The 18,135-nt window shown below is 37.4% G+C and overlaps 1 protein-coding gene across 1 annotated transcript in view; it reads left to right on the top strand.

Moving 5' to 3' along the window:
• RSF1 (remodeling and spacing factor 1) overlaps positions 1-18,135 on the top strand; it is a 210,480-nt gene that overhangs the window by 147,231 nt on the left and 45,114 nt on the right. The window lies entirely within an intron of this gene.

An 18,135-nucleotide genomic window follows, 5' to 3' on the forward strand; every position in this document is an offset into this window, starting at 1 on the left:
TTTCTCCCATGATTGTCCTCTTCAAGGAGTGTCTCTACCTCAGGTAAATGTTCAACTCATATGCCTGTCTTTTGTTTGGCTGGAAGCCACAGGTGTGGGGTTCAGTTCCAGACCTGAAGGGCAGCTAGGGACCATGATCTCAGTGGTTCCACCAGCCTCCATCAGACCAGCAAACCTGGTCCCCCTTTTTTTCCCCCCCCAAATGATTTTGAGTTTTGTTCCACATTGTTCTCCCTCTCTATCCAGGATCTCCTACATAGATCCCCCTGCAAGTGGTTCACAGTGGTAGCCAGGCACCATCTAGTTCTTCTGGTCTCATAGTCTTGTAGGCTGTGGATCACATGGTGTACCAGTCACGAGGACTAATTCTTTCCATGAATCTTTGGTTTTCTTCATTCTTCTTTGCTCTGGACAAGGACAGACCCATCATTGCATCTAGATGGCAGCTTGCTGGCTTTTAAGATCCCAGTCGCTACTTGCCAAAGTAGGAGGTGGAACAGTGTTTTGTGTAGTATGTTATGCCAGTTGAGCTTGATGTCCCCTGCAACTATGGTCCCGAGCCCACCAGTTCAGCTACTCAGTCCCTCTGCGTAGCTGGCTATGACCAAGAAGTGACTACAACCTTGTCCCTTGTCAGCTCTACTATACCCCTGGGAATTCTTACAGAATATACAAATACACTTGTAGAACCATTGTCTGCCAACCCTATATATGGTCTTGGGTACACTTCTCTGCTCCATAGACACACCTAATAGCTCAGCCTGTCCACTCATCTATCCACTCGTATACCCACGTTTGCCTTCACTGACAACGCAGTACTGTATGTGCAAAAGGGTTCATCTTTGTTGTCTGCACCTCCCATGTACCTCTTTCAGTCTTCTTGAGGATCTTTTTTAAATGAAGGATCTGATTGAGGAGGTCTTGAGTGGAGCTTCTGATTCACTGTTTCTTACGAGGACCTAGATGATGTTTATGCTACTGGTTTTTGTTGTTGTTGTTGTTGTTATGTGCCATCGAGTCCTCTCTGACTCATAGCAACCTTATATACAACAGAATGAAACACTGCCCAGTCCTGTCCCAGCCTCATGATCCCTGCTATACCAGAGCCAGTGTGTCAATCCATGTCGTTGAGGGCCTCCTTCGCTGACCCTCCACTTTACCAACCATGACCTCCTTCTCCAGAGATTGGTCCCTGCTTGACAACATGACCAAAGTAGGTGAGACAAAGTCTGGTCTTTCTCGCTTCCAAGGACCATTCCAGCTGCACTTCTTCCAGGATTGATTTGTTAGTTCTTTAGCAGTCCACAGTACTTGGAGCATTCCTCACCAACACTACAACTCAGAAACATCACTCTTCTTTGGTCTTCCTTATTTATTGTCTAGCTTTCACATGCATATGAGGCGATTGAAAATACCATGGCTTGGGTTAGGCACTAATGGTCAGAAGACCACATTTTGAATAGCAAGGTTGTAGAGACAGTCTTCTCTTAACCTTTGAAACAAATACAGCAAAGGTTTACTAAAGCTATTTCTGAAAACATTCCTCAGGAAACCCAGATTCTATAATACCACAAATAAAAGGAAGCAGTGTGTAGATGGAGGACATCATTTTGAAAAAGTAGAGTAGCGGGACATTTATGCAGTTCTCTTCATTTTTCTCCCTTCCCTTTTACATAGTGTTTCTTTAGGTTCTCTTCCTGTAACAGTGATACGTTTTCATATTCATTCATTCAGCAACTTACTGTGTACCTGCTATGTACCAAGCATGATTATAGACATGAAGGTTCAGTACATCAAACTGATAAAAATTCTTTCTCAGAGAAGCTTATACCATAGTGGATAAAACAGCTAACACATATAGCATTTACCGTAGGCCAAGTGCTGTTCTGAGTGCTTTATCTATATTAAGTAATATAATATTCACAACAACCCTCAAACAAAAACAAAACAGACTCACTGCTGTCGGGTTGGTTCCAACTCACGGCGACCCCTCTTTGGGTTTCCAAGGCACTATCACTATGGAAGTAGATTGCCCAGTCTTCCTTCTGAGGATTGGCTGGTGGGTTTGAACCTCCAGCGTTCTGGTTAGCAGTCAAATGCCTTAGGCACTATGCTACCAGAACTCCTACACAACAACCGTAAGAATGATATTTTTATTCTGTTTTCAGTTGTTGAGAGAAGTGAGATACAGAGGGATTTAAGTAATTTTCCCAGGTTCTTGTAGCCAGTTAGTGGCAGGCTCAGTATTCAAACCCTGGCTGCCTCTCTCCAGATTCCATATACTTAGGAGGTTGCACATAGTTGGCAAAATAGACAACAGTTTTATTCAGCCTTATGAGAGAAGAGATACAGAGGGTTTTAAGTAACTTTCCCAAGATCTTGCATCCAGTTAGTGGCGGGCTCAGTATTCAAACTCAGGCTGCCTCTCTGCAGATTCCATATACTTTTGAGGTTGCACCTAGTTGGCAAAGTAGACAAGAGTTTTATTCAGCCCTATGTGCTTATTTCTTAACCCTTTCTGGTCCCATGAGAAGACTGAAGAAATGTGATTCTGCATTTCATTTTTATTACTCTCAGATATAAAACAAACACTGCCCTTTGGGTGGGTGCTAGAGATAAGTTGAAAGTTTGAAATAGTCCTAGAAAATGTCATCTTACTACTTAGAGTGGTGAAGCAAAATGTGACAAGATCTAAAAGTCCAGCTGTACGTTTAAAAACCAGGCATCAAGAAGGAAAAGTAAATGGGAACTGTAAAGATTATAAAAGAGCCACTCACTGTTGTAGCTAAAATAGCTCATTAGTTATGTTTAATCATTAGTTTAATCACCAGATAATTGTTTCTTGTGATACAAGTTCCAAGGAGAAATACATGTACCATAAAAGTAGCCTCCTACCCTCCCCCTTAAAAAATATATATATATATATATATATATGTATGGAGAGGGGCAACAAGTGACCTAGAATATTCACCAGCTAAATAATTAAGTTGGCTTTTGTTTTTAAGATAATTAAAATTGCCTTCTGAAAAAGTCTAAATTTCTTAGACTAACATTCAAGATCTAAGAGTCTCTTACTATTTCCTTATGTGATCACTGGCTCCAGATTATTTAGATGCCTTCACTTTTTCTGTTTCTTGAGCATTCCTTCTGTGTCTTTGTCATGATGTTCTCTGCCTGAGATGCTATTCCCACACTGTGGAAATCCTAGTTTTACTTCAAGGGCCACCTAAAACTCTACCTTCAGAAGCCTTCCCTGAGTTCCACTAGCACTTTACTTTTACTATATTTATTTCACTTACATTCGGGCACCTCTTGGCTCCAGCTTTGAATTTATTTGGCTCTGAAATGCTTGTTGAATTACATTATTTTTAGACTAGATTCCAAAATGCTGTAACTGTCATTTAAATTTTTCTCTGGCTATTTAAGTCCCACTATGTCATTTCAGGTAGAATGCCATGCAATTTAGTATATAATTTCACTTTACATTAAGTACGATATTCTTTCTTAGAAGGGACCAAAAGTTAAAGAAAAGCTGCTCAATGGAAGAATTCAGAGATATGGGAAATCCTAACCTTTACTTTAGTTTTTTACCTATTAGTTGGAAAAACAGATTGTTCTTTTTTAAATTTTTGCAGCCATTACTTCTGACCACGTAGAATGAAAAGGGAGTACCATTTGAGAATCTAGGAAAAAACTTAGCAATCTGCTCCCATAAGGATTTAGCCTCCGAAACCCTACAGGGCAGTTCTACTTTGTCCTGTAGTTACTATGAATCAGAATGGATGGCACACAACAACAGCAATAGAATAGAAATTGCAGACTGGCAGCTCACAGACCTAATTTGGCCTGAAAACATTTATTTTGGTTTGTATGGTACTGCTTAAAAAAAAAAAATGAGATAAAATGCACTATTTAAGTAATTTTAAGTTACATAATTTAGTGGGTTTTAGTATATTGACAGTACTCTGTGACAATAACGATAATCTAATTCCAGAACACTTCTGCCACTCCAGAAAGAAACCTTGTACCCATTAAGCAATCACTAGCCATTTTACCCCTTCCTCCTAGGCCTTACTTTCTGTGTTTAGGAATTTGTCTGTTCTGGATATTGCATATAAATGGCATCATACGATATGTGGCCTTTTGTGTCTGGTTTCTTTTACTGAGTATAACATTATCATGGTTTATCCATGTTGTGGGAGCTCTGGTGGTGTAGCACCTAAGTCATTTAGCTGGTAACCAGAAGGATGGCGGTTCAAACCCACCAGCCACTCCTTGGAAGGAAGATTGGGCAGTCTACTTCCATAGTGATACTGCCTTGGACGCCGAAGGAGGGGTTACTATGAGTCGGAGACAACTCGATGGCAGTGAGTTCGGTTTTTTCAGTATCCATGTTGTAGCATGTATCAGTATATAATTCCTTTTTATAGCCAAATATTCAGTACTATAGATAACACCACATTTTAATTATCCATTCATTTGGCTTGTTTCTACTTGTTGGATATTATGAACAATGATACAGTGGATAGTTGTTTATAAGTTTTTATGTGAACACATTTTCATGTACAGTACTTTTTAGAAATTTGAACTTGTTGTCAACATTTAAAATTAGAGGTGTTTCACAAAGAAATTAACATTTTTAGTTTCTCTTGAAAAGTTAGATGATTTGGTAACTCTAGACCATCATACCAAGAAGTTAACTATGGATGGACAGTAGCTGAATAATGGCAGCCCCTCTTAGGGGGGCTCACACTCCCCAGTTTACCAAAAAACAAACCCCATTGCCATGGAGTTGATTCTGATTCATAGCAGCCCTGTAGGAGAGAGTGTAGAACTACTCGGTAGGGTTTCCAACCTTGTAAATCTTCATGGAAACAGACTGCCTCTTTCTTCCCATGGAGCAGCTGTTGGGTTCAAACTGCTGACCTTTCAGTTAGCAACCAAGTGTTTAACAACTGTTCCATCAGGGGTTCTCAGTTTACCGTAGTCTCCTCTTACAACCCCTAAAATTGGGTTTAGTTTCAGTCGCTGAACCTTGTGCTTACATTTTGTTTTTCTTATAGTACAGTTAAAGTGAAAATAACATACTTGTTATTATTTCTGTCTCTATCAAATATGGAAAAATCTAAAGGTAGACCAAGAGTGCTGCATATTTTAAGAAAAATGGGAAAGAGGGAATAATTGTTTGCAGAAGTGAAGAATACTCCTACAGTTATGATAATAGGTAAAGTAACCTACAGATGGTCCTCCTTTGACCATTATTAACATGATATCTGATATAAGGCTTAAATTCAAATTGGCAGAGTAATATAGTTCAGTATATATTATATTGTACTGTTATTTGTTTTATGAAACAATCTGTAATAAAAACTATGATGAATAATGGAAGGATGCCTGATGAGGAACTATGGGAGTTGAGAGTGGGGACTGAGAATTCAAGAAGGCTTGTTCCTAAAAGCTATGGTGTATATTTGTGTTTTTAAAAGGAAAAAATGGCATGCATATCATACATTTGAGTCCGACAAAAAGTATTTATATCGAATTAGAATTTGCAAATATAAGTAAGTTGGAAATATCTCTGAATGCAATGCTGGGAACAAATGGGGCAAGAAAGTCATCTGTTATAGTTTCTTTTGGTTATTGTGAAAGCAGTTATTAATGATATCGCCCATTTAGCTTGCTTTATTTATAGCCTTAATATGATTAGAGACAGTTTGAATATGGTTCCTTGATGAGCCCAATTTTAAGAAATAATTCTTTTTGTACATTAAGGAAAAAGTTTTAAATGTAGCCATAGACGGGTCACATTTCGAAAATGTAATCTACATATGATCCTCTTTTGGCCCTTGTTGACATAATGCCTGATATAAACCTTAAATTCAAAGTGATAACATTTATAGAGAGATATTAAGTCATTTCACTATCTCATTATCTAGGAATGTACTTATGTAAAATAAGTAAATAAATAAAACTTCTAAGTGGAACATGTCACGGCAATGGTATGGTAATTCGCCTTGTGAACTGGACAAGCTCTCAAAACTTGATCGATATTGGGGTCAACATTTTGCCTAATGAAGAGCTATACAATACGGTAGTCTGATGTACTATGTGGTTTGATGATCTAAAATGCCTCTATGTGGTCTTCTTAGGTTCAACAGAACATTCAGATTCACAAATCTACTATAGACCACATTTGGCCTCAGTTTACTAAGATCAGTGTAGGACAAGTTATAGATTTCCAGCAGGAACAACATCTGGTATTTCTGTCTTTAGGAGTAATCCTTGCAGCAGTCCATGCAGCAGTTCATATGGCCATCCAGAAGCTATCTTCTCCCCAGGTGACTACTTTAGGAGCAAATAGATGGGATTCACATTGGGTAGGTGCAGGAACCTCTTTATCTTAAAAGTCTACGTTCCACAGAAGCCATCGTCTCTAATAGCAGTTTAATAGGCACAGCTTCCAGAATCTTCATGCCCAAATATAAGAGTTACCACATTCAGGAGAGTCCTAAATTTGGTGTACCCATCATGTATTTTAGGAGCTCTGGTAGTGTAGTGCCTAAGGCATTTGGCTGCTAACCAGAAGGCTGGAAGTTCAAGCCCACCAGCCACTCCTTGGAAGGAAGGTTGGGCAATCTACTTCTGTAGTGATACCGTCTCAAGTGAGCCAAGTGACCCCAAGGAGGGGTCACTATGAGTCAGATCCGACTCGACGGCAGTGAGTTTGGGTTTTTGGTTATCATGTAATTTGATATATTTGCTGTGTGTGTGTGTGTGTGTGTGTGTTTCTTCCTAGTCCAGATGTAGTTTATCAATCAGAGCTCAGTTTTACTAAATACAGTATTGTCTAGTAACCTAATTGGCATTCCAGTTTTTAGTAGGTTACAAAAGGAACAGAGCTTGACAGTTAACCCAAGGTCAGATTCGGCTCAATTATGGTGTCATGCTAGAAAACCTTGTTTTTGTTGTTGTATGTGTGCATAATTTGCTGACGTCATTTTAGGAAAAAAAATCTTTATCAATTAAAATTACCTCAAAGACTCAATCTGTTAGATGGCAATTTAGCACACTGTAACACTTGGGCTATTGCAATTCTGTGAATTGACTTACTCATTCTTCATGACATTGATTCTTTACGAAAATTGATAGACAAAGAATAATAGGGCTCATTTTCCTCGATACAGTTGATACCCAGATATGAATGTGATGGCCTAAATTCTGGAAGAGGTTCTCTGACTTCAAATTTATGAAGAAAAACTAATACATGTTCCCTTTCTTATTAATATTCATGTCATAGGATGAAGAGCTACAGGGTAACTTACTGAACTGAAGTTTAGTGTATTCTGAAAACTAAGTTATGATGTCAGACAGTTACAAAAATGGTATGAATATCCTGAGAGCAGATGCCCTCTATATAAAAAACGTTCTTCAGAATTCTGTCTGTGTTAGGAAATACCTACACTAATGAATAGCTGTTTTTCTCATATAAACTGTATAGTGGTAAAAATTGTTTCCTGTTAAATAACTCAAGGTTAAATTCTATATTGCATAGTACTAGGTACAAGATCCAACACTGTCCTTATGAAGATTTTTAAAAGAGTTTCTGGTTTCAGTTCAGAGGGATAATTATGAAATAAAATGTAAGAACTAAGTAAGTTTTCTTCTATTGTTTTTCAGTTTTAAATATAATCTCTCTAGATTGTGCATGCTTGTAGAGCCAAAAGAGAATTTATTTTCTTACATTTGGTTTTTCTTCTCCTCTGCCCACTTAATACATTTATCATCTGCCTAGTCTGTCTGGTCTATTAGAGTTTCCTACCCTTCTGTAGGTGAGTGTCAAAAATTACAACTGTAAAGAAATAGTTTAAAGTCGTACAGGGGTGTTAAGCTAGAGGTTCATGAATAGATTTCAGAAAATCCTTGACTGGCCATAAAATAAGGAGCTCTGGTGGTATACTGCCTAAGGTATTTGACTGCTAACCAGAAGGTTGGCAGTTCAAACTCAGCAGCCACACCGCCGAAGGAACACAGGGCAATCTACTTCCGTAAAGATTTACCACCTCAGAAAGCTCAGAAGGGGGTCGGAATCGACTTGATGGCAGTGAGTTTGTCTTTTGGTTTGAGGCATAAAATAATCCATTAATTGTATTATCATGTTAAATATTGTTTTCCCAAATAAATATAGGGAGACCAGATAAATGCAACTGTTCCTGTCACCCTGTTTTGATATCTAACATAGTTTCCTTATATAAAACCAAACTCACTGCCATTGAGTCAATTCTGACTCATAGTGACCCCCCCCTTTGGGTTTTCAAAAGGACAGAAGATACCTTGGAACTTGCATTTCTTTTGTATGCCAAGAGCAGTAGAACACAGACCACAGTTTCTTATGTGAAAGATTTATGCCTGTTAGAATCATAAAACTAATTAACTAAAGTTCCTCCCATCCATTTTGACAATACTGTCTATATGCTGAATAGTGAGGTTTTTTAATGGAAAAGAGGGTCAGTTTGCAAATTTTATAAACTTATTTAATCTTGCATTTACTGCAAACCAAGAGCCTTGGATTAAAGCATACCATGAGGCTTAAAAAAAAATCTGGAAGAAATTTTTTATGACTAAACAAACTGTTGAAATTATGTGCTCTGAATGAGTTTGTTGTGGTTTGAAGCAGAAGGAAAAAATGTAAGTTGTCCTTCATGGGTTTTGAAAAAAGGCATCAACATAGATTTTTAATCGTTATAAATTCCCCCATAAGAAGAACGTATTGATGGCAAAAACAAAACCCCTAGACAATATCTACAAGGATTTTAAAGGAGTTAGTATGCTTTGGGGCTTATGAATTCTCAAAATTCACCAGCTAAAGCTCCATTCCAGGACAGAGTTCTGATTCAGGTAAAATTTATCAAAGGGGGAGTAGAGTAAATTGCTGTAATTTTAATATTTTACAAACATAACAGATAGGGGAGCTCTCAACCAAAAAACCAAACTCACTGCCATTGAGTCAATTCTGACTTACAGGAACCCTCATTGGATTTCCAAGGCTGTAAATATTTGTGGAAGCAGGCTCCCTCATCTTTCTTCCATGGAACACCTGGTGGGTTCAAACCACTGATATTTTGGTTAGCAGACAAATGCCTTAGCCAGTACACCACCAGAATTCCTAGGAATGCTGTAGAACTATGAAATTAGGAAAACTGTCGAGCTGTGAAATTAGGAAAACTGTCATAAACATACCTCCTTTCTACAAGTCTGTCTGTAAATAAAAATGAGTAACTAAAAAGAATCAAAGTCAGATCCTTAGAATTGTAAGTATGAAAGAGAGTAAGAGGTGCAATAGAATAACATTTCTGTAGAGGTTGGAGGCTTGTCGGAAAGTATTGCCCAGGTAGAACTCAAGAGTTAAAAATTGTAGAAATAAATTTAGAAGAAAACCTTGTAAATAAACAGAAGAATTAATGCCTTAAAAAAATAGAAGATGGAGAGGGGGATATTTTAAAAAAGAAAAAAGAAAATTAAGAAGATAATATGAGAGAAAATAGCAGATATTAAAATAGACAAAAAAGATCCAGTATGTAGGACTCTATGAAGGTAGAAAAAGAAAAAGCAAGGGAACAAAACAAATACCAAAGACCATATAAGAAAAACTTTCCTGAAATTAAAAAAAAAAGAAAGAAAAGAATTGAAACTTCACATTTTAAAGACAATACATTCCTTGGAAAATCAATCCAGAACAACCAAAATGAAGACATATTCTAGTAAATTTTTAGACTTTAAAGAAAGAAATACTTGACCATCCAGGAAAAAAGGATAAATGACATGTAAGGGTTAAGAAAATCACAGTGCCATCACTTTTTGATAGTAGTGCTTCACACAAGAAAATGTTACGACATATTTGATATTCCCATGGAAAAAACATAGAAGCTAGGAGTTTTATGGCCAGGCAAACATTCAGATATAAAGACTGCAGATAACCTGTTATCCACCTGTATTTTCCCTTTAGTCCTTGTTTACGAATCTTCTAGTAAATGAGCTTCATTCAGCAAAATGGCTAAACATTAATGGTGGATGATATAAAAGTAAATATACATGTATTTGTGTGTGTGGTTTAGTGTATATGTATGTGTGTATGTATATATATTTTAAACTCTGTTCATAAGAAGGATCTAAGAACTGTGACACCCCCAAGTAGTAGTGAGCATATATTTAGCCTCCAGATTGTGGTTTTTAAATATCATTCTCTAATAAAAGGGACAAAGAGAATGATATTTAGAAACCAAATTCTTAGGTCCCTCTCATGAACAGAGTTTAAAAAAATACTTGTCATTTTCTAATGAAAGGAACCCACCACTTGTCTGTCAGTTTGTCGTACTGTGGTGGCTTGCATGTTGCTGTGAGGGTGGAGGCTATGCCACTGGTATTTCAAATACCAGCAGGGTCACCCATGGTGGACAGCTTTCAGTGGAAATTCCAGACTAAGACAGACTCGGAAGAAAGAAGGGGCCATCCACTTCTCAAATAATTGGCCAGTGAAAATATTATGAATAGCTGTGAAACCCTGTTTGATATAGTACTGGAAAACTTTTTGAATAGCCCTGAAATATTGTCCGCTATTGTGCTGGAAGATGAGCCCCTGTGGGCAGAAGACACTCAAAATACAACTGGGGAAGAGCTGCCCCCTCAAAATGGTGTTGATCTTAATGACGTAGATGGAGTAAAGCTTTTGAGACCTCCATTTGCTGATGTGTCTTGACTCAATAAGGAAAGAAACAGCTGCAAACATCTATTAGTAATCAGAACATGGAGTCTACGGAGTATGAATCTAGGAAAATTGCAAGTTGTCAAAAATGAAATGGGACACATAAAGATTGTGTTCTGGTTACCTAGTCCTGGTCTGACAAGAAATATACCACAAATGGGATGGCCTTAACAAACAGGAGTTTATTCTTACAATTTGGAGGCTTTAAGTCCAAATTCAAGTGGCAGGCTTTAGGGGCTGGGTGAAAGCCCTTCAACCTTGGGGTCCAGCTCTGCCTCCTGCTCCCGGCCCACTGGAGCTAGAGGCGTTTCTTCACTCAGACAGCTGCTGGCTGTTGAGGCTGAGAAGCCCCAAGGTTGACAAGTCAAAAGGCACAGTCCTGATGTTACCAAACCACACGGCAGGCCATTAACTTAAGTCCATTGTAAGTCCCAAGGTCGGCAGAGCATAGCAGGCTGCTGAGCAACGACATAGCTACATACAGGGTCCAAGCATGCCATAGGCTAGAGACCATTCTCAAAACTTCTCCTTATATACAGGAAGCAGACCACATACCCAAAGGCAGCTAGCTTCTCAGTTGCTCCCAGTAGATTCCACCATGGAGTTGATTACCAGTCTCATCATAGGGAATACTAACTACATCCAGGTGCCCAGCCATTCAACCAGGCCTAGCCAAGTTGACACACAAATATAACCACCACAGATTGATATTCTAGGCATTAGTGAGCTGAAATGGGCTGATTATGGTCAGTTTGAATCAAGACAACCATATGACTACTATTCGAAGAATGACAAAGAATGTTTCAAGATCTGTCCTGAAGTACAGTGCTGTCAGGAATAGGATAATATCCATACACCTACAAGGAAGACCAGTTAATACTAATCTTATTAAAATTTATGCACCAACCACCAAAACCAAAGACGAGGAAACTTCTGCAGTCTGAAATTGACCAAACATACAATCAAGATGTATTGATTATCACTGGTGATTGGAATGCAAGAGTTGGAAACTAAGAAGAATCACCAGTAGTTGGAAAATACAGCTGTGGTAATAGAAATTATACAAGAGATCACATGATAGGATTTTAGAAGACCAACAACTTATTCCTTGCAAATACCATTTTCAACAACATAAACTGCAGCTATACATGTGGACCTCACCAGATGGAATACACAGGAATCAGATTGACTGCATCTGTGGAAAGAGGTGATGGCGAAGCTCAGTATCTTCAGCCAAAACAAGGCCACTGTGGAACAGACCATCAATTGCTTGTATAGAAGTTCAAGTTGAAGCTGAAGACAATTAGAACAGGTGCAGAAGAGCCAAGATATGATCTTGATTATATCCCCCCTGAATTTCAAGACAATCTGAAGAATAGATTGGATGCATTGAACACTTATGACAGAAAACCAGGTGAATTGTAGGATGACATCAAGAACATCATACATGAAGAAAGCAAAAAGTAATTGAAAAGAGAGGAAAGGAAGAAAAGACCAAAGTGAATGCCAGAAGAGATTCTGAAACTTGCTCTGAAAAGGAGAGTAACTAAAGCAAAGAGCAGCTCAAGAAGAGAAGGTCAGTTATTATAATGAAATGTGCAAAGTCTTGGAGTTAGAAAACCAAAAGTGAAGAACAGGCTTGGCATTTCTCAGGTTGAAAGAACTGAAGAAAAAAATCAAGCCCTGAATTGCAATATTGAAAGATTTTATGGACAAAATATTGAATGATGCATGAAGCATCAAAAGAAGATGGAAACAATACACAGAGTCACTGTACCAGAAAGAATTGGTTGATGTTTATCTGTTGCAGGAAGTGGCATATGGTCAAGAATCAATGGTGTTGAGGGAAGAAGTTGAAGCTGCACTGAAGGAACTGTCAAAAATCAACGCTCTGTGAATGACAGAATATCTGTTGAGATGTTTCAGCAAACAAATGCCATGCTGGAGACAATCATCTATGCCAAGAAACTTGGAAGACAGCTATGTGGCCAGCTGACTGGAAGAGATACATATTTGTACCCATCCCAAATGTGATCCCACAGAACATGGAAATTATTGAACAATATTAATGTCACACGTAAGTACAATCTTGCTGAAGATAATTCCAAAACATTTGCAGCATTATATTGACAGGGAACTTCCAGAAATGCAAGCTAGGTTCAGAAGAAGACATAGAATGAGGGATATCATTCCTGATGTCAGATGGATCTTGGCTGAAAGCAAAGAATATCAGAAAGATGTTTACTTGTGTTTCTGAGTATGGAAAAGCATTCAACTGTGTGGATCACAACAAATTATGGATAACATTGAGAAGAATGGGAATTCTAGAACACTTAATTGTACTCATGAGGAACCTGTACATAGACCAGGGAGCTGTTGTTAGAACAGAACAAGGATATACTGCATGGTTTAAAATCAGGAAGGGAGTGTGTCAGGATTGTATCCTTTCACTATACTTACTCAATCTGTATGCTGGGCAAATAATTCCAGAAGCTGGATTATACGAAGAAGAACATAGCAGGATTGGAGGAAGACTCAGTCACAACCTGTGATACGCAGACAGCACAACCTTGCTTGCTGAAATTGAAAATGATTTGAAGCATTTATTGATAAGGATTAAAGACTGCAGTCTGCAGAATGGATTATACCTCGACATAAAGAAAACAAAAGTCCTCAACTGTACCTATAAGCAGGATCATGATAAATAGAAAAAAGATTGAAGTTGTCAAAGATTTCATATTACTTGGTTCACAATAAACACCAGTGGAAGCAGCGCAGAGAAATCAGGTGACATATTGCACTGGGCAAATCTTCTGCAAAAGACCTCTTTAAAGTTCTGAAGAGCAAAGATGTCTCTTTGATGACTTAAGAAAAAAAAAAAAAAAAAAACTCGATATTAACTCATAGCAACTACTCCTTGGATTTCCAAGGCGGTATCTCTATGGAAGTAGATTGCCCACTCTTCCTTCCGAAAGGGGCTGGTGGTTTTGAACCGCCAGCATTCTGGTTAGCAGTCACCCAAACTATGGTATTTTCAGTTGTGTCATATGCATGTGAAAGCTGGATAGTGAATAAGGAAGACCAAAAAAGAGTTGACGCTTTTGTGTTATGATGTTGGCAAAGAATGCTGAAAATAATGTGGACTGGCAGAAGAACTAACCAGTCCCAGAAGTGCAGCTAGAATGCTCCTTTGAAGTGAGAATGCCAGATGTAGTCTCACCTACTTTGGTCATGTCAGAAGGTACCATTCCCTGGAAAAGGATATCATGCTTTTTAAAGTAGAGGTTTAGCCAAAAAGAGGAAGATCTCAACCAGATGTACCGATACAGTGGATACAGTGATGGGCTCAGGTGTAGCAAAGGTTGTCTGGGTGACACGGGACCAGGCAGTGTTTCGTTCTGTTGAGTATAGGGTCACTACGAGTTGGTGCCAACCTGACGGCACCTAACAATAACAACGGGAAAAGAAACCGAGAGTCCTTAGAAGAGAGATTGATTTCAGGACAATGGGGGGAAAATACAAGTCTGGAACATCTTGTAATGACAGAAAATAAGGACATACACAGAAAAGGAGGGAGGCATATCTGAAGGACACTTAGGATACTATCCGGAAGAAACTTTGAGTTGCAGAAGCATGAGCAATTTTCACAACACAGTAAGTTAGATAATGTTGGTCTATAAGACAAGAAAAAATGCCTAAGGTCATCAGTTACTGGGGAAATGCAAATCAATTCATTTATTAGATTTGAAGTTATGTAATAAATTTAGTTTTATATACTACATTTTTGCAATGATCACTCTATGAGAATTTTTCTTCTTTAAAAAAGAAAGTTACAGGTATAAAGCAAGCACAAAGTATTTGTTATTGAATGCGTATACTAATTTATTCTTCCACTGCGAATGTATAAGCATATGCCTTTCCTAGTACTTTTAGAAGTTCTGAACATTGTCACTAGATAAAACTTAGCTTCCCATTGCCATCAACTTGAATTCTGTCATAGCGACCGTTTAGAACAGAGTAGAACTGCTCCATGGGGTTTCCACGGCCGTAGATCTTTATGTCAGCAGATTGCTGCGTCTTTCCCCTGTGGAATGGCTGGTAGATTGAGCACTTAACCACTGCATCAATAGGGCTTCTATAAAACTTTGCTAGTTTGATTAAAAGTCTCATTTGGAATTTTAATATTTTGCTAGTAGAATTTAAACATTTCATGTTCTGTGTTCATATTGTTTGTTCATACCCTTTGTCTATCTAGGTTTTTCTTGTATTTTAAATGGTTTGTTAAATAAATGTGTTCATTAATCCTTCTTCAATGTGGTATACCTTAGCATACGTTAAATGTCACGTCCATGCTCAAATACAGCTTTATAAGTTGGTCAGATAAGTTTTAAAAACTTTTAATTAAGCATTTTTTATAGTCTTATAAAAATTTTCTGTTGATAAAAACTACATCTATAAATATATTGATGTTATTTATCAACATTTAGCCTAGAGTTTTTTGCCATTTCAGTTTATTCAATTTAGTCAACAGAATCAATGATTATGTCCCAAAGGAGTAATTCTTAGAATAGTAGGACAGATAGATTTTATATAAATAATAGTAATTTTCAGTAATAGTGCTGTAATACAAGTTTATACAAAGTAATATGCAAATATAGGAATAATTAGTTATTTTAGGGGAAAGGATCAGAAAAACTATAAAATGGTGTGACATTTAAACTGGGTGTGAAGTTATTTACTAATAACAATGATCATTAGTAATAATATTAATAAGTCTGCCACTGTGCTGAGAACTGTATACATAGTATTGCATATGGTCATTAACAACCTGTGGTAGTTAAGGTTGTATGTCAACTTGGATGGGCCTGGTTTTGAGTGACTGGGCAGCTGGTGGTAGTTATTCCCCTTGATGAGACTGGTGGCAGTCAACTCCATGGTGGGATCTACCACAAGCAGCTGAGTAGCTGCTTTAGGGATGTGGACTGCTTTCAATATATAAGAAGCAGCTTTGGGAAAGGTCTCTAGCTTATGGCACATTTGAACCCTGTATGTAGCTGAGTCATCGTTCAGCAGCTTGCCGTGCTTTCCCGATCTTGGGACTTTTAATGGACTTGAATCAATGGCCTGCTCTGTGGTTTGGTAATATCAGGACTGTGCCTTGTTACTTGTTGACCTTGGGTTTGTCAGTCTCAGCAGCCAGCAGCTGAGTGAAGAAAAGCGTCCAGCTTTAGTGGGCGGGAGCATAGGCGGCAGAGCTGAAGCCCAAGGTTGAGGGGCTTTCACCCAGCCCCTAGAGCCTGGCACTTTGAATTTGGACTTAAAGTCTCCAAGTTGTAAGAATGAACTCTGAAACCACCATGCTACTTTCTGCAATCTTAGAAGAGGAGACTGTAAAGAAATTAAAACCTTGAAAAGTATTATGTACTCATATATTACCCAGTACATGGCAAGACCAAAATATACTGTGTATGAATTAATTTTGATTAGTATAAAAAAGGAGAAGTAGTAGACAACAGAAGTGAAGGGAAAATGTATCAGAAAGGTTCGCATTGTCTGCATGTTTGTTCAAATAGGGTGAGTTTTTTGTTTATTCTTGTAGTAAAAAAGTCCAGGGGTGAATAGTTCAGGGTTTCATGTAGCAACTCCATGAAGCCAACAAGTACCCTTCATATTCTGCCATCCTTAGCATGAGGCTTTGGTTTCTCCTTCTCTGTGTATTTTTTGCAGATTGTGGGTACAGATAGAAAGGGCATAAAACACGGGATCATCTGAATCCTGTATGTCTCATCTGGTAGATTTCTTCATACATTTTATTGGCCAGAACTGGATCACATGACCCTTACCTATAAGATGTCTGGGGAGGTTGGTGCCTTTGTGAATAAAGAAAGAAGAGAATAGATACTAGGTAGGCAATTAGCAATAGCTTTCCCTCTGTAAACATATATATGGAACAATGAATAATGTTTCATTACACAATGATTGTGGTTGGAGTGGTTAGGGAAGAACATAGTAGATGATCAGTAATATTTATTGAGTGAATGAATGAATCAGCTTTAAAAAAAAAAAAAAAAAACTACAGTAGATAACAATTCCCCTGAATTTACCTGAAGTTGGTCAAAAAATGTTACTGCTACCTTATGATTTTTCAAGTAAATTTTGTTAATTCAAATTTCATGACTCTTAAACTTACTTGCATCTTAAAATTTCCTTTTGACATACTTAGGGAAAATGCTTGTATAACTGAATAACCTTTTCCCCAATTATGATAGTGCTTAAAATTCATTTCTTGTCCTGATTCTTCTGTTCCCTATGCTGTTTTAGGAACATATTCATGTAGTGTAGGGGAAAAAGTGATAATTGTTGTCATGCTTTTCTTTTAAGAAATCTGAGCCAAAGACAAAAATACCAAAAATCGAATATTTTTGGAATAAAAAAATAAAATAACAGCAACGAATAATAGTTGAGGTCACTTAATTCAATTCCTTTACTTTATTAGATGAAATAATGAGGATCAGAGAGTTTGTGACATGATAAAAGACACACCACTGTGTGAATTACGATTAGCGAGCCTGGAAATTTTGAACTTACTATCATTCCTCATTTTATTTTGCTGTGTTGTTATTCAAATCACAATCAATTCAAATAATTGTAGATACCTTCTTCATTTCCCACTGCCAAAGAAAAACATAATGACATTTTACTTGGTGTCACAGTGAGATTCTGAGATGCTTTCTGAAACATAAATATAAGAAAGAATATATTGTGTGCATTAAACCCTTAGTGTTAGGTTGGGGTTATTTTTAAAGATTTTAACTGTTAACTAGTACGTTCATTTAATCAGATTTCCTGATACCCTAATTTTTCTCAATGAATGGGAATTTACTAGACATATTTTATATGTGGGATAGGGAAGACTTACATATTAGATAATCACTGTCATTTCTTTAATTTTAAAAAAGCATGTCCTACTTTATCTCCTCACGTTTATCCATTCCACTTTTATTCTCATGAAACATATATCTATCTGGTTTATCACCTTAATAAGAATCTGTTCAATATTTTAAAAAGAAATTCCTATCTTGGAATTGAGGTTTTTCAGTATTGAAAAGGTAGGTTGGGAAAGTGGAAATGTAGGTGACGAATTCTGAAAACACTGTGCTGAAATCTGTAAGTATAAATTTATAGCATCTATGTGATCTCTAATCATTCAGATAGTATACTGTTTACTGAATATGGCTTTTGTTATATTTAAATCTGTACTATTAGGTCCACCATAAAAGTTGAAAATCTAGAGCCAATATGGTAAAAAGAAGAATTGACAGATAGACCTAAAAAGTTTCTTTGTAAAATACTCATTTCTGAAATGTTCAGTAATG

This window comes from Orycteropus afer, unplaced genomic scaffold (genome assembly GCF_000298275.1).
Source record: "Orycteropus afer afer isolate SDZICR_OR568_19922 unplaced genomic scaffold, OryAfe1.0 scaffold00074, whole genome shotgun sequence".
Lineage (NCBI taxonomy): Eukaryota > Metazoa > Chordata > Mammalia > Tubulidentata > Orycteropodidae > Orycteropus > Orycteropus afer.